Below are 27068 nucleotides of genomic sequence, written 5' to 3' on the forward strand. Positions count from 1 at the left end.
TCAATCTCATTATCTCTAAAATCTTATTTTAAGATAAAGTTAAAAATCTACATTTAAAGGCCTTGGCCACATGGCCTTCTCAGGGAGTCCCTCCACCCCTGTTCCTGGCCTTTTGATGGCTTAAGGGTTTGCAGAAAGAGATATAGTTGCCTAAAGAGACTCTGTGTGGCAGCCCCTAGCATAGTCCCCATGGGGGACAGGATGCAGAATCTACAGGGCATATCCCAAAGGAGACGCTCACTAAGTGTTTGATGAGTGGGTGAGTAAGTATTCACAAATGACTGCATGCTAACACACCACTTTCCTTTTCAAAGTCCCAATCCATAAGACATAATTGACTTCCCAGGAACAAAAAAGACAAAAAACAAACTGAAACTCAGAGAAAATAAGTTGAGATGCCCTAGACATGTTTTTGAATTAAGTCAATTTCTCCAACACTTTGATGCTGCAGTTTGGTTTGGAGAATGCGGTAGACTTTAAGCACTAGCAAAATAGCCACATGATTCCATTTGGTGTCTGCTCTGCCTCCAGTCCTGCTAACTTAGGATAGCAACCCCAGGCTTCTCACATTACAGGCAGAAGGTAGCTTTGAAAGGACATGATATTACTCAATGCTGTGTTCTCATATTCACTGTCTGGAGAGGAAATGAAAAGTCTCCAAAGTATAATCTTGGATAATTTATAAGAATATCTCATCTCTGCTTTGAAATTAATTTATAGAAGTTGTATCTTTATTAACTTGCTGTGTGACCTTGAGCAAGTCAGCTAACCTCTCTGGGACTCTTGATAAAGTCCAAATTATGTAGAATTTACCTCATAAAACTATTATGAAGCTTCCATGGAAAAAGCATTTAGGAAAAGATCCAAATTTGGGGGTGGGGGAAATGAAGCCAGTACAAATAGGAGGGCCCTCTTTTAAAAAAAAGGAACTTAAAATTATTAGGTACAAGGTCTTAGAAGGTATCCAGACAAGCGAGAGTCCGTCCACCTTAAGCTTCATGGCAATTCTGTCTCAGGGAAAGTGATAATCAGACAGTAATTATTGTAAGAATAATTAGCACAGACACCTTTGGTCTTACTAGATAGGTGTGGGCTAGAAGGAACAATTTCTGACCATGCTGCAGTTGCTCAGAAAAAGGAAAGTTTGCATTTCCTGTGAAAGGCTAGGTGTCCTGTGAAAGGCTAGATCTTTGCCCAAAGATGGCATTTTCCTTGAGCTGACCTCAGACCTCACATTCTCTCCTGTGTGGACAAGCCCAGCACAAATGCCTCAGGGTGTGACTTAATTCAATTTGAATCAATCAGTGCATGTCTCTGGCATACACCCCAAGAAGACGTTGATTCAAAAAGAACTTGAGACAGGGTTTCCATGTTCAAAATGTTGAAGTCTAGCTGAGGAGATAACCCCGACACACATTGAATAAGTAGAGAATGTGATGTTGTAGCATTGTGGCAAACTTGAATCTTATCTAATTCTCACTCTTCTCTTAGGACAAGCTTCAATCACTCTTGTAAATTGTGTCCTGACCACCCAGCCTGCAGACTCTTACTCCACTCTGCTCATCCCACACTTAGATCTGAGAGCACTCATTTGGCATTTATGGTATGTTGTCGTGTACAACTTTTGCATCATCGTCTTGCTATATAATTGAGTGTGTGTGAGGGGGTGGTGATGGTAGCGTTGGTGATGATGCTGATGATGATGATGATGTCTCCCAAATAAGATCATAAGCTTTTTGACGGCAAGAACCAGTTTATTAACTTCCATATGATCCTGCAAGCTCCTTTCTGTCCTGTTGAATGAAAGAGTATGTATCAAATGTTAAAATATGACATTCAGAGTTAGCTCATAATGTGTGCCATGGGCTGTTAGAAGAGGGACTGGTTGGAGGCAATAAAAGAGGGTTTCTGGAGGAAGGTTGAGCTCACCAGTTTGGACTTCCACAAATAATTTGAAAGAGAGGCAGTAGGGTAATTTGCCACCCTGAAGAGGGAAATTGTTCAAATCAGGATTCGACTGCATGAGAGCAACAGAGGTAGATACTGGAAGAGAATATAAATATATCACAACCTAATTTGCAACTTCTTGGGAGAAGTGAGGATCGGCCAGGGATCCAGGAGTGATGAGAGCCCAGGGAGTCAGTCTGGGGAAGGCCAATGTGGACTCTATGACTGGAGACTTAAGGGCACGCAGTTGTGGGGAGTCATCACCACACGAGCAGAGAGGAAAGGGCAAAGCATGTGGCAATCAAGTTAAGGACTGACAGTAGAAGAGCAGTGCTCTACTAAAAACAACCACAGCCACCCATACACTCGATAAACACTGCAAATGGGAAGGCTTGCCCAGCAATTCTTCCTGCTCACTGCCAACAGGATCTTACCTCTCCAGGCAAAGCAGTGTCCTGCTTCTCTGTGGGCCCTGCTGCTGCAGCCTGGGTACTTCCTGAAGTCAGTACCAGGAACGCCTACCTGCCCTCGGGCCTTCTCACCTTTGGAAGTCAAGCTTACAGCACCTGAGACACTTCCCTGATGTGCCAAGCAGGTGTCTTAAAAATCTAAGTCCCGCACCTTTGGAGTTCCAGCAGGGAAGCACAACTCCCATAACCTCTACCTAGGAATGTCCCTTTTCTGTCATGGAATGGCACCCTCTTTGACCAATGGAGCAATGGAAGGAAGAAAGGGCCATGAAGCCAGCCAATGATACCAGCTGAATAATCAACTCTGGCAAACATTGCATGATGAAGAACTCTACAATATGAGCCTTCTTCCCAGCCCGGCCCAAGGGTGTCTGTACCCCTCATAGTTACAATTAGTACTCTACTCCTTGGCATTGCTGTCTAAATATCTCAAGATTTGGACAGAAAGTAGGTGCTCACCAAATTCTTACTGAATACATTAAAACCCTTTGGTTTTAATTTAAAAGTCAGGGAAGGCTTTGTGCCCAGAGTTTCAGTTTCCCAGGGTTCCATTAATCACAAAAGGTGACCTTGTCATCCAATGCACTCTGTCTCTTACATCCCATTAGCTTTTTCCCAACAATAAGACCCTAGAGGTTGGATACAGGATGGAAGTTTCCCCTGCTGTGGGAAGGATCCAATTTCTCAGCAGGTTGATTTCTTTCTGGGTACAGAAAATCCTGCAGCTGAGACAGAGCCTCTTCTCATAACCAGGGCGGGCAAAACTAAACACCACTTCATATAATCCATCCCCACAAGGACAAAGCTGTTCTGTAATGAACCCCCACTTGGCACTAGGTAGCCCTGGACATTCCCCTTGCAGCATCTTCTTGTCCTGATAGTCTCTTCCAAAGGGACCACTGGGGACTGCAGGAGACCACTGTCGACAACCGATAAATGCAGTCTTCAAAGCCACTCATCCATTCTTAATGGACAGCCCGTTAATTTGAGGTCTAGGTCATGAATTTGAATGCTGTGCACTGAACACCTCCTCAGCAAGAAAACCTGGTTTTGCCTCAGGGTAAATGGTGATTCATTAATTGTAATTAAATTAGGCTGGTGGCTTAAACTGGATGTGACAAAACGAAAATCCCCATATAAAACCTGAGATGCATATCACAGGCCTTCTGTCAATAACATCTAGTTTTTGTCTAAGTGGATTTAAAGGGAACAAGATGCCTCTTCTTCAAGAAAGAAAAGAAACTACCTCAGTTAAATAGGGAAATAAATAAGTCCTGAATGTTTCTCATTTCTTTTTCATTCAGGTCCTGCTACAGAGATCTGGAAGGACTAATAATAAGGGTTTTAAGCGTCCCTTGCATATCTGGGAGAAAATGAGCAGCATCTGAGGAAGCCCCTTTAGGGTGGCTCTGAAGCCAATCTACCCACATCCCACTGGCCTTGGAGTGTAATTTGAGTTATCTTGGCAGAAACAGCACAATTCTCTCTTAGCGCAGTCGGTGAATGGGCTGAATCCTTGGATGGAAACCCGCGGTCCTGAGATCTCACTCAGCAGTTAGCTGTTAACTTTGGGGCTCTTTGTCCCTGAAGTCCCTTAACGGAAATAAGGGGGTTAGACAAGGTTCCTGTTTTAAAGCAAAAGAAAGCTAAACAGAAACACAAAATGAAACAGGTAAACATGAGGTTTCGCTGGTTTAACGGAGTGGAGGAGTCTTACCTGCTGTGACCCACCATCTACCTTTGAGCCCAGAAGAATCTCAGGAAAACCTAGAAGACAGTGGAGGAAAGTTTGAAACCCATTCAACTGGGTATTGTCCCAAGTCTTTTCCAGAACCAAAGCTTGTGAAAAGCATAATTTGTTCCATCATGCTATGAACCAGAATACGATTTTAAATAAAAAAAGAAATCATAGTGCATTAGGGAGCATTTATTCAGAGAAGCAGAACCACTATGAGTGATATAGAATAAAGGATCATTAATAGGAATAGACTTTTCACCATTGTGGGATGTGGTGAAGAAATCCATGCAAGGCTGTTGAACCTGGTGCTGGGCTGAAGCCACTCTACATCAGCTGCAAAAACTGTTGGAAAAGAAAACCAGATATGAAGTAAGAGAGACCATAGCAGATTGGAATCTATGACTGTCTCTCAATGACTCTTAGCATGATGACGCAGGTGACCTGCAAAAGCTGACACCTTCTGCCATGGATCTGCACTTATACCTGGCCCAGGAACATGAAGGGGATCTGACGGGAGCTGGAGGAATGGCAAGGCTGGTGCTGCCTCACCCTCACAGGTGAGCCAGCAGCTCAGCAACAATGTGCACGACCTGTCAAGTGCCTACAGCCACCTTCAGAGCAGGAAAAGGCTGGTGCTTAACTCCCATTTCCCAAGTCTTATACTAATATCTTTTGTGGCCAAACCCAGTCCAGAGTCATATGGGAAAGGGAATTCTGGGAAACACAGTTCCAGCTTAGCAGAGATGACAAAATACAAAGCCATCGCAGCCCAGCCCTGGTCACATGGCTTCCGTATGCACTTCTGTTAACCATACTGAACTTCCAAATAAAGACAAAAATAAAATCTTATTTACACCAAACATAACGCATCCATCCTCCAATCAAAATACGCTGTCCCTCTCCACAAAAGAGAACACATCATTTTACACATACTGGCTGATGTTATTTTTGTTTCTAAGTCATATTCCATTTTGGATAGCTTGCAATTTGCATACTGAGTTTTAGGTGTAACGACTATTAACACATCTCACATTAGTGGAATGGGAAAGGGAAAGACAGAACTGACTGATATTAGGTAAATTATTTAGATCAAAATATGGAAGAAATGCTGATAACTACTACAATCTTTGTTTCTGCAACTTGTCACCTAATTATATGTGGTATTTATAACTACCTTCTTCTATTACCCATTCCATACTCCTTTACCCTTTGCAAGTATATTGCCTAGAGGCATTCCTTGGGTGGTGGGATAACCTAAATCTTTATTTCTGAAGTGTCTGGGCCATTAACAGTCTTGCATGTGGTGGCCATTATTTCCCACTGACATTCATCACAGAGGAATCTAGGAGGGGGATTTACAGTGTACATTTTTGACAGTGTAGCAAGATCCTTCCTTGAGGGGACACGAACTCCACTTCATTCCAAGGGCTCTAGGTCTTCTTCTGGCTCGGGTCTGGGGCTTGGTGGGTTTGTAACTCTCTATTGTGGTGATTCAATGAGGCTTCTGGTCACCAAACATAGAATGCTTCCATTCACACAAAGTAAGGAGACTGTGCATCTAGTTCAGTATGAGAGACACGATCATCAATTAGCCAAAGTCAAAGATACTGTGTTTTCTGTATTTACAAATAATGTAATGATAAAAATCCCTGCATATATATCTTTGCATATTGATGCAAGCGTATAATACGTTTCTAAAGAGAGAATTATGGAGCATTTTCTTTTAGGACCTCTTGGTTTCTGATTATTTGTTCACGCATTAGTTCATCGATGGTTCTTCTGGGTCTATGGGTAGTAATTAACATAATTATTCACTGCTATTTTTAGCACTTACTGTTTGCTAAGTGCTTTCCCTATAACATCTCATTTAATTCCTACAACTAGATAAATGTTATTATTCCCATTTTACAGATAAGGAAATGCTCACAATTGCAGGAGCATATACAGGCATGAGAATAAGATTTTCATGAGAGTAAGGAATGTAAAAGCCTTAAGGCAGATCCCACAGTTAATGGTTGGTAGAGCCAAATTAAAACTTTCTCTTCCCCAAAATGATGTTCCCTATATTATGGCCTAGAAAAAGATAAATAACAAACACATCTATTTAATTATTTAATATTTAAATAATTCTTATTTAATATTTAAATAATTCTTATTTAAATATTAAATACTCAAATATTTAAATATTTATTAGATTTCATAAATTAAATAAATATTAATATTAAACATTAAATATTTAATGTTTAGATATTTAAATAACTTTTAAAATTAGTTTAATGAATGAGTATAAAATCTGGATCTATCACTGGTCAGAGACAAGATGAGGGAATCTTGAAAACACGTGGAGCAGACAGTTCAGTCAAATGATTGTCCAAATTTGTTGAAAGTGTTCAGGAACTGGGAGGTCTTTGGGAATAGGGGCAACCATAATATGGTAGAATAGAGTGCGGCTGTTTACTATTTGTATAATTTTAGCACATCAATATACCTCCATTGCCTCATCTGTAAGATGGGGAAATAATAAAATCTATTTCATAGGTATGATGAAAGAAGTCAACAGCATATATAAGCACCTGATAGACTGTGAGCTGTTGTTGAATTAAATATTATAATTATTACCTTGGGATAGTCACACATCAAATCAGCAATAATTAGGGTGACAATTCCTAGCTTAGGAATGCCCTAGACAAACCAGGACATACACTTAGTAACGCTGTTGGGAGACAGTCCCATTCAGTTTAATACTTAGGCTTAGGAATACAGTTGACAGAGTGTCCCACTCAGTTTAATACGACTGGACTCTCAAATGTTGCCTGGATTTGAACAATAAATTGTAGGAGAACCAAAGTATCAGGAGTAGAGCAATCCAGCCATTCACCAGGTGCAGGTTACTGGGTAGCATAGTTTCTACTCCCTGTTATTCCTGTTTCCCTGGAGAGAACTATAGCTAGGTGAGTCCAACCAAGGATATGGATTTGAGAAAGCATGCAAGGCTGAGAAGGATTTTCCTGACAGTCTGGCTGATTTCTCAACATTCATTGATAAGCCAGACCTGGCAAATTATGTGCATTACAAAGTAGCAAAAGCTTCTGCGGTACTAATTATGTGGCAGGCACAGTTCAGGGTGTCTTATATTGCCAATACTTTTAATCCTATTTTAAAATGCAGTTGATAACCTACAAAGCAGGTTATCATCTGCATTTTACAGATAGGAAATTGAGGCACAGAAAGTAAGGTACTTTCTCTAAGATCACACAGCTATTATGTGCAAGACCAAGTTTTGAACATGTGTTAATGGGCTTCAGAGTCCACACTCACACATTCCGTTCTGCTGCCTCCCATCCTCCTGAGTCTACAGGAGCAGAACAACAAGGTCCATTGTCAGACTAAGAGTACTCTCATGTCAGATGCCACCAGCAAGTCTTGTTCACATGTTCTTCTGATGGACCAGCTATAAAGTTGGGGGGATTCCCTTCAACCTTGTTCTCAGGTTCAATAATTTACTAGAATGGCTCACAGAACTCAGGAAAGCTTTTTATTTACTATGAGCAGTTTCTACTTCATCAAAATCCATCTCCAGCCTCTCTCCCCTCCTAGTAAGTCAGGGGATGGGACTGAAAGTTCCAACCCTCCAATCACATGGTTGGTTCCTCTGGCAACCAGCCCCTTTCCTGAGGCCATCTAGGGCCCACCAAGAATCACGTCATTAGCCTAAAGCTCATTGCTACAAATACTAAAAGATGCTTCTATCCCTCCTACCACTCAAGAAATTCCAAGGGTTTTAGAAGTTCTCTTTCAGGAACTGGGGACGAAGATTGAATATATATTTCTTATTATATCAAATGGTTCATTGCTCGGTGTTTACAAGGTCCTTTGAACAGGAATTTCTTGGGTGAGATGGATCGGGAAAGAGATGAGAAAGGTAGCGTGGTCCAGTTAAATTTAGATCCTGAAAGTCAGGACATTTAGGGCAACTGGGAACATTTGGGACATGAGGCGTCTGGGTTCTACTGCTGTTCTGAGTCAGCCATGTGACATTAGATATCCTGTGTCATTCACGCTCTGTGAACTTTGTAGCCCACAGGAATTTTCTGAGGAACAAGGAGAGAATAGATCCAAAAAGACTTGGAACAGTTTTGTGTTGCTGTTGTTTTTTATGTCCTAGAAATGTAAATGTCCTGGGTCAGACTTTGGAAAAGAAAAGCATGAAAGATAAACTGATAGGAATTGTGTTAAAATGGATCCGAAGGAACTGGAAATTCCACAGCTGGCCTGGGCTTTGTAAAACATACATAGTCAACTTCAAATCTGGAATGACATTGTTACAGGGGTTTGTTTCTTTTTGCTTTTTTGGGAAACATGGTCTCACTCTGTCACCCAGGCTGGGGTGCAGTGGCACGATCTCAGCTCACTGCAAGCTCCACCTCCCGGGCTCAAGCGATCCTCCAGCCTCAGCCTCCTGTGTAGCTGAGACTATAGGCATGTGCCACCAACGCCTGGCTAATTTTTGTATATTTTATAGAGATGGGGTTTTGCCATGTTGCCCAGGATGGTCTGGAACTCCTGAGCTCAAAGCGATCTGCTGGCCTCAACCTGCCGAAGTGCTGGGATTACAGGTGTGAGCCACCATGCCTGGCCATGGATTTGTTTGTTTAAATGTTTATTTTATTACTCATGCTTGGTGTGAAGGAACTGAAACTCCAGTGGTCTCAGAAGAGTTCTACTCACAGACCATCTTGCTCTGCCTCCCAGGACAGTCTCATGCCTCAGGTTTGCAGCTGCACCTCTCACACAGGTGACCATTAACTCTGCCCTCTCATGTCCTCAGACCCTAAGGAAGCCCAGTCCTACAGCAGGCATTATTGACTTCTGTTAAAACAGTCAAGCTGGCCTTCCTGCTGAGAACTCCTCCCACTCCAGATCCTCATCTGCCTTTACCTCAGAATGAAGCATGAGCAAAAGTGCTACCTGACGACCTGTGAGAATGAAGGACACGGCAAAATGCAGCAGTATCTCGGGCACCGTCATCCTGGATGTGAGCGGCAGCATCAGCGGGCCGCTCTGGGGGGTGCGTGTGAAAGGGCTATGAGCGTGCTGACAGCCAGCTGATCACCCCAGATCCATGTTCCCTCCTCATAGTATCAGTTTGTTGCTGGGAAGTGGCTGCCCAGCCAGGGACTACATGTCACAGTCACCTGTCATCTAGGTGTGGCCATGCAAAGTAATTTTCATGAATGAAACATAGCCAGAAGTGATCTGTGTCCCCTCTGGGTCTGAGTGAATAAAAAGCAGATGTGCCTTCTCCTTACTTTGTTCCCTGTCTTTCAGTGACAGGAGAGGACTCTGTGGCTCCAAAAGAGGCAAGAGCCACAAAGTAGAAGAGGCCTGGGTCTCTGAATGACCATGTGGAGGAAAGCCACCTGCCAGTCAGAAACATCTGCACTGGACTTCCACATGCATGAGAAAAGTGTATATATATTGTGATAAGCCACTGTGACTTGGAGGTTTGTTTCTTACAGCGCTGAGCCAATATAGTCACTAACACCGTTAGGAATTGAACAATTGTAGGCCCAACATAGTTCTTATTTTTACCTATGAACAAAAGAATTCTGGAAATTTAAAATGCAGCATAAGACTGCCTAGCCACACAGAAACGACAGGTGCTTACATTAGAAAATTCTATTTCTTCTAGGCCAATATAGTGCTCCTTCTCTCAGGCCTCTGTGAAAATCTTTAACCCCTTCCATGCTACACAGTTCAAAGGGCAGAGAAGAACCAGGAATCCTCACACAGGAAATCTCCAAGAACAGCTGGAGCCTTCCTGATCACCAGGGTCCGGCTGAAGTTGATAGTGCATGCTCCTGAGAAATCTGAAGGGACTGCCCCTCACTGAGAGAAAGCTGGGTGCAAGTCATCCCATTCTCACCAAATTAGTGGGTTTGGTTCCCTGACATTTGGATTATCTAATAGGAAGTAGAATAGCCACCATTAGATTTGTCACTTGATTTGGATAAAAACTGAGCCTGAATGGATGAGCATCTAGAGGTGGCGGGGAGAGAATATTATTCCTCTGCGCTAATTTTGATTTTGAAAAATGTCCCCACTTGGGAAGATGCGTAAGCATCATCCTACTGGTTTCACCTGCAGCCCTTGCACGGAGTAAAGAAGTAATCAGCCTCCTTCCAGATCCTTTGTGGCACAGGCCTCTGCAGCACATGCCAGAATTCTGGGTACTGGACCCCGAGCCCTACAGGGGCCAGCACGGGCTGTGTGTGCCCAGGTGTGTGTGGTGCCCTCTCATCGCAGCTGCTGTGACACCCGGGGAAGAGCAGCTGCCTGCCTTTTCCTTGCTAATTTCTCTTCCCTGCTGAGCTACATAGGGGAGAATAATTGCCTTCACTCTGAGCTCTGACATTCCCACATTCAAGCACCTGCTCTACCACTGTTCTCCCAACAGGAAGACAATTTCTGCCACACTTGGTGTTTCCTTCATAGCAAGCCAGCTGATTAGAGAAACACACTTTAAAAGAGATGACCGGGAGCCTGTGAATGAGGCCAGGACCAAAGCAGCATTTTGGAAGTGTGGTCGGCATTTTCCCTTGATGAAATACAAACTGCGGTGGCAATTCCCCCAGAGTGACTGGGCAAAAGGTAGACTCCTCTGGAGCTGCTCAGCCCATCTCACTCTCCTACAAGGTCCCAGCCCTGTGAGCAGAAACAAATCAGGAAAACCTAAATCTAAGGAAAAGGAAAACCAAGTCATGGTCATTCAATGATACCCTATTGAATTTATCAGAAGCTTTCTCTAAGATATTCAGATTTATTCTCTGACTCCTAGAGGGCTGGGATCAATTGATTTTTTTTTAGGATGTGCATTCTTATTCTAGATTATAAATTGTGATACTGTAGCAGTTATTAATTTTGGCAAGGTCAGAGGGCCAATGTCACAGCATCTCATGGTGGATGGGCAGGATAATCTAGGACTCAAAGACTTTCCCTCTGTAAGTAAGTAGGCCGTAGCTAGGAAACCATAGCTAGCAAGAAAGACAGCTCTCATCATCTCCTTTTATCATCTCCCAAAGAGCCAAACATTAGGTGTGTGTTAGTCAACCATTAGGTCTTAATCTTAATTAAGATTACAATGTGTCCCAATTTTTTAACTATTATAAATGTTTATATTTCTTAATCATGCAAATAACAGGCTGTGATACAGAAACATTAGATCAGGAGTTGGCAAACTGTTACCTGCAGGCCAAATCTAACCCTCTGCCTAATTTTTTAAGTATAATTTTATTGGAATATGTCCATTTGTTTGTGTGTTTTCTCTGGCTGTTTTCACACTAAGAGTCGAGTGTTGAGTCGTTGTAACTGCATAGCCCAGAAAGCCTAAAATATGTACTATATGGTCCTCTCCAGAAAAAGTTTGCAGACATTTGCATTAGAGTAAACTGATAAGTAAAAGAAAAAAATCATTCTCTCATAATCACATTGCTCAGAAATCATAAATGCTAATATTACCCATTCCTCATTTTATTCCTATGGAAGTCACTCTTTAGAAAGAGGACCCTCACCCCAAATTTAGTTCATGCGTTAAGACTTATCATGTTACACACATGCCAACAGAGTATAAAACGTTTTGTATGACATGGTTAAGGTTTTTCTGGGAAGAGCAGGAAAGGCCTCCCAAACTGGCCTGAGGATGTCTTGAAAGAGCCGGGAAAGGAGACTGACCTGGGGCTGTGAGGAGGGTTAGGATGTGGGGCAGACTGAGAGCTTCTGCATGAGGGCAGGGGCGTATATCATTTTAATCTTACACTGTTGCCAAAGGAGGGAGCACCCTGGTTTTCTCATCAGCTTCCCAGGTATACGGTTTGGCTGTGTCCCCACCCAAATCTCATCTTGAATTGTAGTTTCCATAATCCCACGTCTCGTGGGTGGGAGATAATTTAATCATGGGAGCGGTTACCCTCTAGCTGTTCTCATGATAGTGAGTAAGTTCTCCTGAGATCTGATGGTTTTATAAGACGCATCCCTCTTCACTTGGTTCTCATTCTTCTTGCTGTCGCCATGTGAAGAAGGATGTGTTTGCTTCCTCTTCTGCCATGATTGTAGGTTTCCTGAGGCCTCCCCAGCCAAACTGAACTGTGAGTTAATTAAACCTCTTTCCTTTATAAATTACCCAGTCTTGGGTATGTCTTTATTAGCAGCATGAGAATGGACTAATATACCAGGGCTGGAGCAGAAGGGGCAGAGAGAGGGGTGAAGTTTAAACAGGGTTATCTGTCAATCATCAAGAAATGGAGGCACCCTCCTTATACAATATCACAGTTTCTATATCACCGCTCCTTTTAATCTACCCAGTATCTTCCCTCCCTGACTCCGGACAGAAAGCAAATCTATGGTTTTACCCTAAGATTAATTTTTTCTGGGATGAATTCATGCCTCTATCCAATACTCCCAATTCCTTCTTCTCCCTTCTATCCCCCCACCCCATTCCCATGGCTTGTGTTCTGCTTCTTCCTAGGAAGAGAGTATCAAGAATTTCTTGGACCATAAAGAAGAGGAGTGAGGAAAGGAGGGACTAAACCTCTTGAAGAGTTCTCTCTTTTCCTCTTTGGGGCTCACGGTCTGCCATTTTCTGGCTTCTTCCTTAAGAGCCCTGGTCCCTAATAAGAGCCAGGCACCTTCCCCTATTGAGGGGGAGGGGACATCTCTGTGGCATCCTGTAGTGAGTAGTTGTGACTAGCTCTGCCTTAGGCTCTGAGGAAACATTTTCTCTTTCCCTTCCATTTACTTTTTCTCATTACAAGAATCGAAGTATCTACAAATGCAAAATTAGGATGAGTCCAAAGAAAGAATCAGGGTCTCTCACCTTGGACAAAGGAGTCCTGCAGATCCTATAGTGTGGCTGGGCTCACAGGGTGCCTACCCTGTGGTCTGGACTTTGAGGCTCAGAAAACAAGGCCTCCTTTGCCTGATGGCATTCACCTTGCTGGATCTCCCCTGGGAGCCTCAACAAGAAGCAGCTGAGGGTGGAGGCAGGCATCCTGGGCTCCTAGTGAGCCTTCAAATACTCCCTGTCTGTGACACACTTAACTGAAGGGCAGGAGTGAATACCAGACACACTCTGAGGAGGAAGAAGAGAGTGAAGATTGGTACAGAAGGAAAGCAGGGGGAGAAGGGTGTTCTCTACTATGTGCTAGGTGCTTTATAGACCATATATTTTATGAAAAGATTTTTATTGTGGAAATACCCAAGCACACACCAAAACAGAAAGACTAGTACAAGGAACCCAGGTCGTCATGAATCATTTGAAACAATGACCATTCAATCTTGCCTTATAAACTGTACAATAACCCTGAGAGGTAGATGTCATTCTTACCACTGCTAGACAGGTTTGAGGACTTTAGGTTACTTGCCTAAGGCCACAGAGCTACGACATGGCAGAAGAAATGGCAGTTCCCTCTGGCTCTAAATCCCACCCTCTTTCAATAGCATGCTGCCTCCATGGAGGGTTTTATGAAGAAAGGAGACTTAAACTGGACCAGAAGTGTCAGGGAAGCAGCAAGAGGACATTTTGGGAAGAGGAGAGAGAGCGTGAGCTCACATCCAATGGCAGAGATGAAGAGAGAGCATTAAAAAAAAATCCCATTAGTCTTCTGCTGCCAGCAGTATTTTAACATTTTCAGTGTGTTTAAGTCAGTTTCTATATGGAAAATCTACAAACAAATTTAGTCAAGTACAGAAATGTGCATTTAGAGGAAAGGATGCCTGTCATTTCCAGGTGAGAGTCACCTCTACCGCCATATCCCAGGGAATGTTAGCTGTACAGATGCGGGGCAAGTGCCCATTTAGTGACAGAACTTTGGGCCTAAGATGAAAGAGACACACATGGAAGGCATAGACACTGGCTGTGAGTCTCAGGAAGAATGTTTTGGGCCTCATCCCCTTCCCTAGCCACCATAAAGGCATCCAACCTTCATGTAGGAGCTGCGAATGGCGTTCTTCAGCCCACACCTCCGTGTTGCATGGCTGCTTACTAAGTAGAGCTAACCCTTCCTTTTAGACAGAAAGAGACATTAATATGTGCCTTGTTATAAGGTCCCAGAGTGGATGGCCTTTCTCTGCTTCCTGAGTATAGATGTAAGTGATGTCTCATCACCAGCATAATTTTATTTATTTATTTATTTTTTTGCCACCAGATTGAATACTGCTCAGCCATTTCAGAGGGGCCCTGCGTTGGCCACTTCCTGCTTTGTTTATTATTGAGTGCTTCCAAATAAGGAACACGAGTCTATGGAAAAGGAAATGATTCTTCGAATCTGCAAGAGGATGCTAAAGGACGTCGTCAGCAATTTTAATAATAGCTTTGGAATAGATGCCTCTGTGGTCTTGAAATGATGACAAGTGAAACCCAAAAAAGCTTTAGTATCTCAGGGAAGGTAGAGTCAAAACTGGGGAAGATGAACCTTAGACACATAGAATGAGAACTTGAATGCCTACTTTTGTATTGGCTTTGTTAGTTTGTTAAAAAAAATTGAACATTAAATAAATATATGTGTACCTTTTATCCCGTTATGTATCTCTTACATATATTTTGTGTGTAATTTATATCTAATTTTGTAATTTATAACTCATTTTGAAAAAAAATCATATTTATAATATCCTAAATATGTCTGTACTTTTAATACACATATGATAAAATGTGAAACCAAACATTATTTTGCTTTTTAAATTCTGGGACAAAATTGTGTGACATGTAGCTCCTTGGCCCATATTTTTAACCAGATCCAGTTGCTTAAGGACACCAAAAAAATCCTGTTAGTCATCTGTTGTCAGTATTTTAAGATTTTCAGTGTGTTTAAGTCAGTTTCTATTTGGAAAATCTACAAACAAATTTAGTCATGTATGGAAATGTGCATTTAGAGGAAAGGATGCCCGTCATTTCCAGAAGGTGAGAGTCACCTCTACTGCCATATCCCAGGGAATGTTAGCTGTACAGATGAGGGGCAAGTGCCCATTTAGAAACAGGACTTTGGACCTAGGATGGATGAGACACACATGGAAGGGGAGACATACAGTAACAGGAGAAAAGAGGAGGATAATTTCAGCTCCAAAGTTTTCTTCCCTTATGTTTTTGATAAACTAGAAACTTGTGAGCTTCCAGGCATAGTTTATTGCCCATCTTTTCACTCTAGTTGGAGAGGAGGTATATGGATAAAGGATGATGTTTTTTATGGCAGAGTTTTGATGTTGCTGGGATATTTAGGGATTGTGTTTGTCCTTCGAGAGGGCCTTTTCATATGTTCCTCTAAGGACAGAAAGGAAGGAAGACAGGCTGAGCAAAGTCATATGAGCCAAAATGACACACAGGAGACAACTTAGCATCAGGCTTATAAGTTTTCTGGTGGGATCGAGAGATTTGAACAATCTATACCAGACACAGAGCCACATGGGACTAGCGTAAATGAGTTTCCCTGCCACTGCTCCCAAATTGGCAAAAAGCCACAGTTCGAGAGAGATTGAGCCTTTTCTTCCCTGGCAGTCAATAGGCATATCTGGCAACACGCAAACTCCCAAGCACATCCAGAATGCAGGAGTGTGAGGGCTCAGTGTCTTGAGTACAGCATTCTTGAAGAAATGGCATCCTAGCTGCTCCCATTTACATGAACTATTTAATCTCACTCCAAATAGTGCTGGTGTCATCTCCCTGCTGTTTCAGTACTGCTATGACCTTGCCGTCAAGTCTGAGAATCGTGGAGATTGTGCTAAACATAAAAGGCTGAATTGAAGTGGATTTGTGAAGTCAGAACGCAATAATTCTTGGAAAATATACTGCTACTATCAAATGACTAATATAATGCTGTTTTACTGTGTAAATGTGTACTTTTCATTTCTGGGAAATAAATACTCTACAATTGTATGCCTTCTACATTGAATTTTTCAATATGCGCCAATGTGGGAAACTGTAGATTTCATAATAAATGTTTAAAAATATTATTCCACCACAGTAGAAAAATGAGCAAAAGACAAGAACAAGCAGTGCACATACACACACACAAAATACAAATCACTAATGTGTACCTACAATGATGTCTAACCTTAATAGAAATCAAAGAAATGTGTATCAAGACAATGATGAAATGCAAATTTTTCCTTATCATATTGGCAAACATAAGAAAGAATGATAATACTAAGAGTCGGTAGGTATAGGAGGAAGTGCATATTTTTCTTTCTCTGGTGTTAGTACAAATTGTTTGCTCCTGGAGGTGATTTGAAAGTATTTATCAAAATATAAATGTGCATGTTGTCTAACCTAGTGAGTTTATCTTCAAAAAATAATACCCAAGATAAAATGAGATACATATGTAAAGACACTTGTATACAAGGGCTCAACATAACATTGTCTATAGTACAAAACAATGCAAACAACTTAACCGTTTATCAATAAGAATTGCTTAAATAATTTATGGTATAAGCCAAACAATAGTATGCTATGTAACCATAAATATGAAGCTATATTATAGAATGGATATGCAATGTATTGTTAAGTAAAAAAAGAAAAAAGCTGTTTGTGAAACAAAAGGCATCGGATAACAGACTTGCAAATTTTTGTGACTGAAAGGATATCCACCACAATGAGCATGGTCATAAGTGGCTCATGTGGGCAGAGGGAGAGGGTCTATGAATGTTTTCTTTCTCTTCTTTGTAGCTTTCTTTATCGTGCAGGTTTGGTTCCTTGTTTGTTTATTTCTGACTCATTTATTCACCAAATTTACTGAGTACCTATTGCATACCAGATACTGTTCTAGACCCTTGACACAACGGTAAACGGACAACACTGGATAACAATCCCTATCTTCATGACACTTGCATTATGTTGCAGGGGAAGACAGAGAATAAGGAAAGTAAAAAATAAGCCAAATAGTATGTTAGATAATATCAGATGCCCAGGAGAATAAGGCTTCGCTTATACAAACCAAGGAAAGGGACTGGTCAGGGAGCTCATCCATCTTCTCCCATACTCGCTGCGGGCCTAGCATACTATATGATCCAGAGAAATGCTCAATCTCTTTTAGCGAATGAATTTAAGAAGGAGAATTCACTCAGAGCACTCTTTGGCCATTCTACAAGACTTTCATTCCCGGGTTCTCCTCTCTTACGTACAGAAAGGTGATCTACTTCCTTCAAACCACACATTCTTTTCTCCAGACCCAGTAACATTCAGCTGATCTCTTTCTACCTTTCTTTGTCCAATTACATTCTGGCTTGGCCTTCTTGAGATGAACGTGTTTCCTTGGACTAAACTTAATTCTTTATCACGCAGTTTTTTTTCCCAATTATTTTGTAGGGTTGCTTATCTCCATGCATAGCTGAACCCATTTATTATACGTTGATGTCTCACAATGACACATTGCCTTCATACTTTGGGGAAGTATTCTTAAGTTTTTCCACATAACTGCCACAAATCAGAACACATCTGGCAATGACAAATATGTTATTGCTGAGTGCCCTCCTTTATTTCCCTCTTTAGTTTGTATTTCTTTGAATTTGTTCTTGTTAATGCCCCATGACTTCTGGTACCAGGAAAAATTAGTCAGATTATAGAAACAGAATGAAGTAAATTAGAAAGGCAGCAGGCACAATAAATAATGAGTCTCCCCTCATATATATTATTTCAACTATTAATAAAAATGTTTTCTTGTGCACAGAGATGAATGTCAAGGGCAATTGGGATCTTGAAGCATGACAATGAAATTTAGGATACAGAGGACAAAGAAATACATATTCAGCAATTATCTTCCACCTGTCTTCACAAATGAAGTGGGTGAGGCCTTAACAAGGGATTCAATTGCTAAGAGTGGCAGATGAGGAATTAGCACATACATAGATTAATATCAGAAATGGACATAATAAGCTTAAAGTGTTATTAATTATCACTGCCTAATGCCCTTTTTAAGTAGATAAACACAAATACACTTTTGAAATTGGCATAATAAAGGCCATTTATGGATATCCTCACAGGAAGTTTGTTGCTTGAACATTTGAGCTTACTGCTAAAACAAAAAGAACAAATACTTTATCAGATCTCACAGTCACACTATTAAATAATCTATCAGTTGTCATTGCAACAATCACAGGTCCTTCCAATAAACTTAAAGAAGTCTGGCATTTTGCCTCAAATTCTCTATAGTCTCATTTTCCAATGTGACACTGTTATTTGGGTTTTGAGTTTTATCTATCTCGAGAAACTGCTTCCTCATCAGGAAAATGGATGTATTAACATTTGTCACCAAATCAGCTCTCAGAAATTAGCCAGAGAGGATTCTTACAAAATTCTTTGAGTTTCCTTGTATTATGAAAATTCTATTTAAGTAGCATATGTGGTCAGCTTCTTGATAGATTTTTTGACAGGAAAATAAGCATCAGTTATGAAGACACTAAGCCCTTTCCTTAAGTCTCAATAAAGGACAAAAGTATTCCATTGTTCCATGCCCTCGTTGTACAGATTATCTTATTTAATCCTTACTAGTCTGTAAGAAAAGTTATAATTATTATAATTTTACAAATACAATTAAGACTCAGAGACATCAAATAACTTGTTCAAGGTCACACAGCCAGTACATGGCAGAGTCAAAATTCAAACCCATATTTTATTGACTCTACCTTATACTTTTTTTCCCAAAAGGACAAAGTTTTCTCTTCCTAGAATCTGCCCAAAATGCATGTTCCTTTTGGCCATCTTCCCACGCTTCTGTCCCGAAAATATAAGTAAGGTATTTCTATCAGTACAATCTTTGAGGCTTCCAGTTAGTTTTTTAGGTTATTAGTATAACTCTTAGCCTATCTCAGCACATCTACTGATTCATTTTGCAGGTATTTTTCTACTGTTTGTGCTTGAATATCCTGTTTTCTCTATTAGGGCTAAGAGTTATAAAGACATGCACCGTAACTAACCTCCAGCACCCATTGAACCTCAAAGAACCATGTCAGTAATGCATGGAATGAATGGCACAGTGTCCCCTAAACTTGAGAGGTTAGCTCTGATTTGGACACAACATTAAATACATCTCATTCTGTTTTTTGAGGTTTCAAAAAGCAAAAGTTCACTGTAAACCACTTCCAAACAAAGAGGGAGATTCATGCATTTTCAGAAGCGGTTTCATGGGACTCAGCAAAGCTGTACAACTGTGCTTCTGGAAAGCACAGAGCTGGGGCTGCTCCCAAGACCCGCTTCTCTCTCTTTCTCTCATAACATCTCCTCCCTGGTTGCTACACTCTCTTCTTTTTCTGATGATAAGCTGCCTCATCTTACACATAGCCAGCAATTGTTGCCCCAGCCAGATTCCTATAAAAGCTTTTACTTCTAGCAACCTCCCACCCCCACAACTGGCAACTTTTCATTCTATTTATGGAAGAAAATCTGATTTACCCAGCTCATCTTTTCATGCCTGGACACACAGTCCTAGGTCGCTGACTAGTTTATGGATGGGCATCTCTAGGTTAGCGGTACCCACAGTCCAATGCACTGCAGGGGGAGGGATGCAGATCTCCTAGTTCACCACCTACTCTTTCTAAAAGGAGATATGCTGATGAGCAGATATCAAGAGCTTTGTTGAATGCTCATATATTCAATTTCAGGTCTCTATCTTCATGAGGTTTGCCTTCCCATCTTTTTTCCAAAGCACAAAGAGAGATTAGGTCCTTGACCTCAGTCTGACTTCTAATTAAATTTCAGCCATTCTCTGTGAGGATGTTGATAGAGGAAATGGGGTCACTTCATATAATAAATGGTAGTCATGGAACCTAAATGTAAAGGTACAAATTAAAGAGATTGTTTGAGAGGCAATGACTGTTACATGACATTAGTTTCAGCCTTGTTCTGGCAAAAGGAATTTCAGGCCATAATCTACACAGAGTCACTCAACTGAGCATTTGGAGAACAGTTTGGAGTTTTTAGTTTGGCTCAGCTTGAGACTTGATAAATGAATTGATCGCTCATAGGTTGAATTCCGTAAAGAAAATGCTTGAAAAAGTCTAGCTACCAAGCTAGGATTTGGGGTTATTTTAGCAACTACATTTGATGAACAACGTGGTCATCTGTTAATATCCGGAGATTTATATAAAGACACTGAATTAGCCTCTAGCACGTGAACCATTAATACTTTATCAATATAGAAGTGGAATAGAGAGGACTTAAAACATGTTACTGTAACCCAAAAGGCACGTCTCACATCCTTTTCAATATTCGCTTTGCAATTTCGTTACTGATTGTCTCTGACAGCAGATGTAGTCCAACTTTATGGGCAGTCTTTTCGTTTTATGGAGCTTTTCATGTGAAATATTAGAGAGTTGGTATTAGCGATTTCATAGACACAAGTTCTATCATTCATCAATCTTTTATCTTAAAATTGAAAGCATTTATTTTAAATGTGTTCTACAAATCTTTCATGGGAATTTCAGAAGGTCATTTATGCACTATATGTGAGGGGACTGGACGAAGTATATTTTATGAAGTTTTTGGACCATTAACTCTAGATTTTTATTTTTCTTCATTTAAAAAAAAATGATACCTTTGAATGTTTTAATAGTATGATGGGAAAATCAGCTTCAGTGAATTTTCTCTTTGTGGTCACTGAGGTAGGTCTTGAAGGTGATTGAAGTCTCCCAGCAGACTTTTAAATACTTGAAACTGAAAATATTTAAGGGCGTACCAAATAACTAGTGCTTTAATTTTTATTTATATTCTATTTTTGCTGTGGTTGTGATTATAGCCTCACCAAGGCGGGTGATCAGTAATGAATGTGTCCTGTTGGCAGATCCCTCCAGGGCTCTGATTCAATCTTTTGAGTTATGGGATGAGGACAAAATGAACTATTTTTCAAGCTTGTAAATATGTGACAAATGACAGTGCAAGAACTATTGATTCCAATCACAGTGATACAATGTTTCATAGTCAAGACTGACTCTGGCTTTACAAATTACTTGCAAGTTGAACAGTAAACCCATGCACAACATGCTTCAAACTGGATCAATCTTCAAGAATATTCGTGTCACTATTCACAAATTCCCAAATTGAAATGGACTTTTCTTCTATTTTTACATTAAAAGGGTGCTGTTGAGTTTTCCCTCAATCTTAAAAAAGGATGAGAAAAGCAGAACCTTTATAAAATTTCCAGTGACACTATGCACGTTTATCTGTGTTAATCCTTATTAGTTAAATGGGCATAAGCCAAATATAATCCAGAAAGGCCTGTTAAGAATATGAATGGTAAAACAGCTAACAATTCATAGGTACTGCCTAGTTCAGCACTCAAATCCTATTTATCTGGAGACAAAAAGAAATTCAACGATTGGAATATGAGATACCCCAGTAGCCAGCCATTGTGTTCCTGTTTGGGACAATTGGATTTGATTCTTTTTGAAAAAGTCCCTAACACAGCAGGCATTTATATGTAAAGATGAACTCTCTTAAAAACGTCTTCCCTTGGATCCTGAGCTCTTCTGTCTTGAAGAAAACTTTTCCAATATCCCCACTATACAAACCCAGTAAAGTACACTTTTGGGGGGGCGAGGTTGGGGGGCAGAAGTCATTTTCGCAGCAATTGCTCAAAGGCAGCATCTGTACATCCCCCCAGCACTCCCACCCCCCACTCCCACTGTGGAGCACCATTTTAAACTTGCCCTCAGGTTGTCATGGCATATTTTATGCAGGACTGACCTTAGCGGAGACTCTGCATGCTGATGTATTATTGACCTTCTTCCCCACTGCTTACTCAAACAGGCCATCTGGGTACCAGGACGGTACAGGGAATATGTCCAACTTTCCAGACCAAGATAAAAATAAATAAAACGGAGTGGGGTGAGGGAAGGAAGGCTCTTTAGCTCACACTGTGGATTCATTTATTCAGACATAATTGGCGTGGATCTGGCCAAGGCACAGTTTCCTTCTTTGTCTAACCCACTGGCCCCCGAGCCCCTCCCCTCATTGTTCATCTCCATCAAAGTGTGATGAGCCACTAAGCAAGAAAGGAGGGCAGAGACGCGGCAAGACCACCATCAGCCCCTCATTACAGTCACGCTTCTTGAGAGGCTGGAATTATCTAGGGTGTGTGTGGCCGCTGAGTCCAGCAGATGACCCGATCTCAGCCCAGTCCACCCTCGGGGGGCCTGCTTCTTCCTTCAGCTCTTTCCTCTGCCTCCAGTAGGTGCTGGGTATCTGAGACCCAAGAGCCAGGTTATTGTGGCTGGGGTTTTGACAGTAGAACAGCCCTCAGCTCTCACCCAGTTGAGTCACAAAGGACTCAGCCCTGCCAGGCCAGGCCAGGACATCTACAGCCTCCCCAGGGAATTTTTCCCAGGCTGGAATCCATTTTTAGCAGCTTCCCTTGGTTGATCAATGGCTTCCATTCAATGGGAATATTGACTTAGGAAACTAGCTCAGAATGTCAGATGAAGTTCATACCCTACCGCTGTCTAGGCCCCACAGAGAATCGTGAGTTCCCTGCAGCACAGGAACACCACCAAGGGCAGGGGGATTCTGTGTAACCTCATTTTCTGGTCTTCAGAAGGCTTTGTTCACTCTCTTTTTCTGGAGGAAAGTTCTGTTTGTTTACAATTTAGTTAAGGAGACTAAAAGGCATTGGACACAATATTCAGCACAGTTTGTTTTTCCCAGCATGGAAGTGCAGTAGCCATTAGCCAAGAGCAAGACTTTGAAGCCTTCTCTGCCCCCTGTCCCCACCTACTCCCTCTCCTCTCCTTTGTTCTTCTGTGACACTTCATAGACACCATTATAATAGCCTCCTTACTAGAATTTGTTTTTCATCTATGTCTACCCTTTTGAAAGTACAAAGGACTGAGACTGTACTTTAATCATCTATGCCAAGTCAGCCTTATGCCTGGTATACAGGACAAACTCAATAAATATTTGCTGAATAAATGACTAGTCACTATTTAGAATATAGCAGTGTACCAAGAAGTTAAGTTCATCTAAACAGGTATATACTACCCTTACCCCCATTGTACAGACTAGAAAATTGAGGTCCAAGAGGCTAACTAGTAGCTAGAAGAGTCACGATTGTCATTTGGTCAGTATGATTACACAGCCGTCTGAATGTTTGAATATCTTTGAATACCTATTCAAATCAATAAACATTACCAAGGATAACACAGGCAAGATAATGCACAAAACATAAAAGAGATAAAAATATCTGTCTAATGCACACTGAACTACACACTTAAAAATGATGAAAATAGCAAATGTTATGTTATGTACAATAAGTAAAAAATAAAAAACTCAGCCTGCATCAATCCTATAAAAACCTCACAATAAAACCTCAGCATACATCAATGCAAAAACAAAAACAAAAACAAAACAAAAAACCCAAAACAAAACTGCTAATGCTGCGGAAAATTCTAAACATGCAAACTGATATGTGTTTTTGTTGTTGTTAACATTTAATGCTGCTAAACTTTTCAATTAAAATCTTTGTGTGCTAAGTAATGAGAACATTTAACCAAATTTTTCTTATATTGCTTGGACTCTTTCATATTCTCTTTGCATTGCCAAGAACTAAATAGGTGGTCAAGGAGGTTTTTATTAGTATACATTTTAGCACGTTTAATGTTTTCAAAGCACATATTTTATGACATTTTCTTCTCGACTAACGGAAGTTAATGTCTCTCATGGTCTGGGACAAGGGGTGAGTTCGGTGCAATGCCTTACTGAGGGTCTGTGGTTGCCTGTCTAGAAAAGCCTGACTTACCAGGCTTAGGAGAACAAGGGCAGAGTTTCGCACTGAAAGCCTAGACAAGGCAGTGCACTGGCTGCTTCCAACCTGTGGCTATCAGGTCCCCATTTCACATACCCAGCCTGCTTCTCCCTTAACCCACTGAATTGTCTCACAAATAGTAGCGTTTGCCATCCTGACACCTCTGTTATCTGAAATCAGGACATGTGACCTAACTTTGGTTTGGTCTGACACTATCTGAGGAATGGTAAGAAGGATCAAGAAAGCTTCCAATACCTCCAAGGTTAAGACCAAGGGATGAGATGGAATACGGTGGGAAGAAGGGTGAAGTGGTAGCCTTGCAGGATGTTAGAAGCCCTCCCTGTGTCCAAGAAGACATCTCTAGCCTTAGATTGCAAAGTGACCAGCACTCAGCAATGTCAAGAGTCTTCTTTGCAGAGATTTAAGGCAAGCACAGGACCTAAAATTTCAGGTGGGCCAAATAATCACTGATCTAGAATGCTGCTGCAAGGAGTTAAGTGATGGAGGCAGAGTTTCCTGGGCTGTCGAACACAGGGTGAAAGCTATGTGTTGGAGAATATTTATCTGAAAGCCATACATCAGATGGAATTGGGTGGGGGTGGTGGACGTCAACCTGAGGTAGTAAATGTGGCCATATTTAAAAGATCTCCAGCCAGACTCTTTCATCCCCGAATTTACAATTTACTTCCACGCTACCACTTGGGGGGTCTGCATTTATCTACTCCCCTCCCTTCATCCAAGCTGAACATGGCAATGGCCTCTGTCTTTCAGACTTGAGATTTCAATATCATCTTCCACTGTTTCTTATCCCACGGTAGCCATATCTATCTGATTGCCATTTACATAGACAGTCTTGCTAATTCATTTAATTTTAACACTGTGCTTAACATCATATATTGAACACCTATCATCTGTGTGCTGTCGTCTCCAACCACACTGCCAAACCCCTCATCTAGACCCAGATTACTTCTCAACTGGTTGACTTCTGCCTCTTCCCTTTTTCTCTTTGGGCCTGCATTCATCAAATATCACCACCCTTCTAGCAAACGTACAAAGCACAGAGAACTGGAATATTAGTAGCAGGCAGGGCCTTGAAACTCATCTAGTCCAACACTTTTTATTTATTAAAGAGGAAACTGAGGCTCTGAGAGGTAAAGCCACATAGGAAGGGGGATGAGCTTTAAAGGCAGACCTTCTGATCCCCACAGGGGGACTCTCATATTGCTCTGTTGTCCTATGTGAGTATAACCTACCACAATCGTGCCAGCCAACAAAGCACAAAACCAGGACCCACAGAGCTGGAACAAATAGTCTAAACTTGCTGCTTAGGAAAAATAAGAAAGTAAAATTTTGTATAATATGTAACCATACCTAGGTAGATACTCCTTGGCTTCCTTCCATTAGAGCCTAGGGTCACCATCTAAAGAACCTCTTGACACATTAAAGAGGGTTGACAAACTACTGTCCATAAGCCAAACCAGCCAGCTGCCTGTTTTTGTAAATAAAATCTCCTTGGAGCACAGTCATGCCCACTTGCTGCTATACTGTCTCTGGTTGCTCTTGAGCTACAATGATGATGTTGGGCAGTTGTGACAGAGACTGTGTAACTGCAAAATCTAAAATATTTTATCTCTGGCCTTTTACGGAACTTGTATTCATTGTAGCTTTATGCAGAGCCAAAATGGATTCTACCTCCTGTGTAAGGGAATTCTGTGAAACTTATCCAAGGTGGCGGCTGGTTGGCCTTGGAGTTTGTGGCCACAGCTGGTTGTCATCCTTATCTTCACATCTTTTCTTCCTAATTTATGAGTTCCTTTGATGCCAGTTCATTCCAAGTCTTTTTAACTCTGCAGGCAGAAGCTCACAAATATGATTCCACCTGCCAGTGCTCCACCACTATGTAGTAGTCTTCTAACAGCCTCTCTGTCTCCAGTCTAAAGCCTCCAAGTTGCCTCCAGCTTCCTGCATGCCTCTTTATGTACTAACTCTCCAGGACATACACCCAGCCAGGTCACCCTGCCCCATGCTGAACGTTCCTGTGAACATTCTTACCCCACTGCCTCAGGTAAGCCCGCTTCACCCAGCTGCTCATCAGAATCTCGGGAAGCTTTTTAAAAGCATGTATGTCTAGGTCTCACCTCAAAAGCACTAAATCTGAAAAGCACATATTCTTTTGCATGTCACTTCCTTAGAGAGATCTACCCTGCTTGTTCCATCTGAAGGAGAGTCCCCAGTGCCCTCTATTTTATTCAATGTTATTTCTTTGTTTTGTTTCCTTATTACCATGTTTCAGTACCTGACAGATTAGAATATTTGTTTACTTCTTTATTGTCTGTCTTTTCACCAAATAACATGAGCGTCATGAGAGTATGGACTGTATCCTGAGCACCAAGAAGAGTATGGCCCATAGTAAGGCCTCTAACCCATCTGTCCAATCTGTTTGGGTACTTTTCCCTGATGTGGCTCCACGCAGCATTCTCTCTGGCTTACCTATCCAGCTTTAACTTCTCCTGTCTCCATGCGCAGGTTCCCCCTATACCACCCACTTAGAGTGGCCCAAGTGCACAGCGCCACCTGCAGGTTGCTAGGCTGCCAGGCTGCCACGCCCTGGTCCTATCACCTCCTGTCTTTAATATCCTCTCCTCCACATCAGCCTGGGAAGCCCATAAATGCTCCTTAACAAGCCACTCCAAAGTCACTCCTTCCCTGACCCACGTAAGCAGATGTGATCACCTCCACCTCGGAGCCAGCAAAGTGCCCCTTACAGAAAATCCCATTGCTGTGACTGTTTAGTACATGAAGACCTGTTGTCACTAAACCGGAGGCTCCCTGCGGGCTTTCGCTTTTGTATTCCCAGAGCCTAATGGTATACTTGGCAACATTGAATCCTAAATAAATGTTTTTTGAATAAAATAAGAGATGGGTGAAAAAAGAAGGTAACGAAGTAAGGGAGGAAGGGGAGAGGGAGGTGGAAGAGATGAAAGAAGGGACAGAGAGAGGTAGAGAAAGGAGAGAAGAGAAGGTGAAGAAACCAACTTCTCCCACGGAATCTCCTGCCTCAGTGCTCATGGTTTGGTGCTGCCCTGCTAAACTGGCTGGCTGATGTTGTAAAACTAAGACAGCAGCCCCAGGGACAGG

The 27068-nt window shown here is 41.6% G+C and overlaps 1 long non-coding RNA gene across 1 annotated transcript; it reads right to left on the reverse strand.

Moving 5' to 3' along the window:
- Nucleotides 1–1551: 1551 nt before the first annotated feature.
- On the reverse strand, nucleotides 1552–22366 carry LOC139355424 (uncharacterized). The gene is made up of 4 exons (XR_011606042.1): nucleotides 21878–22366; nucleotides 4135–4184; nucleotides 3846–4010; nucleotides 1552–1793 (listed from the first exon to the last, which is right to left on the reverse strand). It is a non-coding gene; the product is annotated as an uncharacterized lncRNA (long non-coding RNA).
- Between the last annotated feature and the right edge of the window lie 4702 nt (nucleotides 22367–27068).

This window comes from Macaca nemestrina, chromosome 7 (genome assembly GCF_043159975.1).
Source record: "Macaca nemestrina isolate mMacNem1 chromosome 7, mMacNem.hap1, whole genome shotgun sequence".
NCBI lineage: Eukaryota > Metazoa > Chordata > Mammalia > Primates > Cercopithecidae > Macaca > Macaca nemestrina.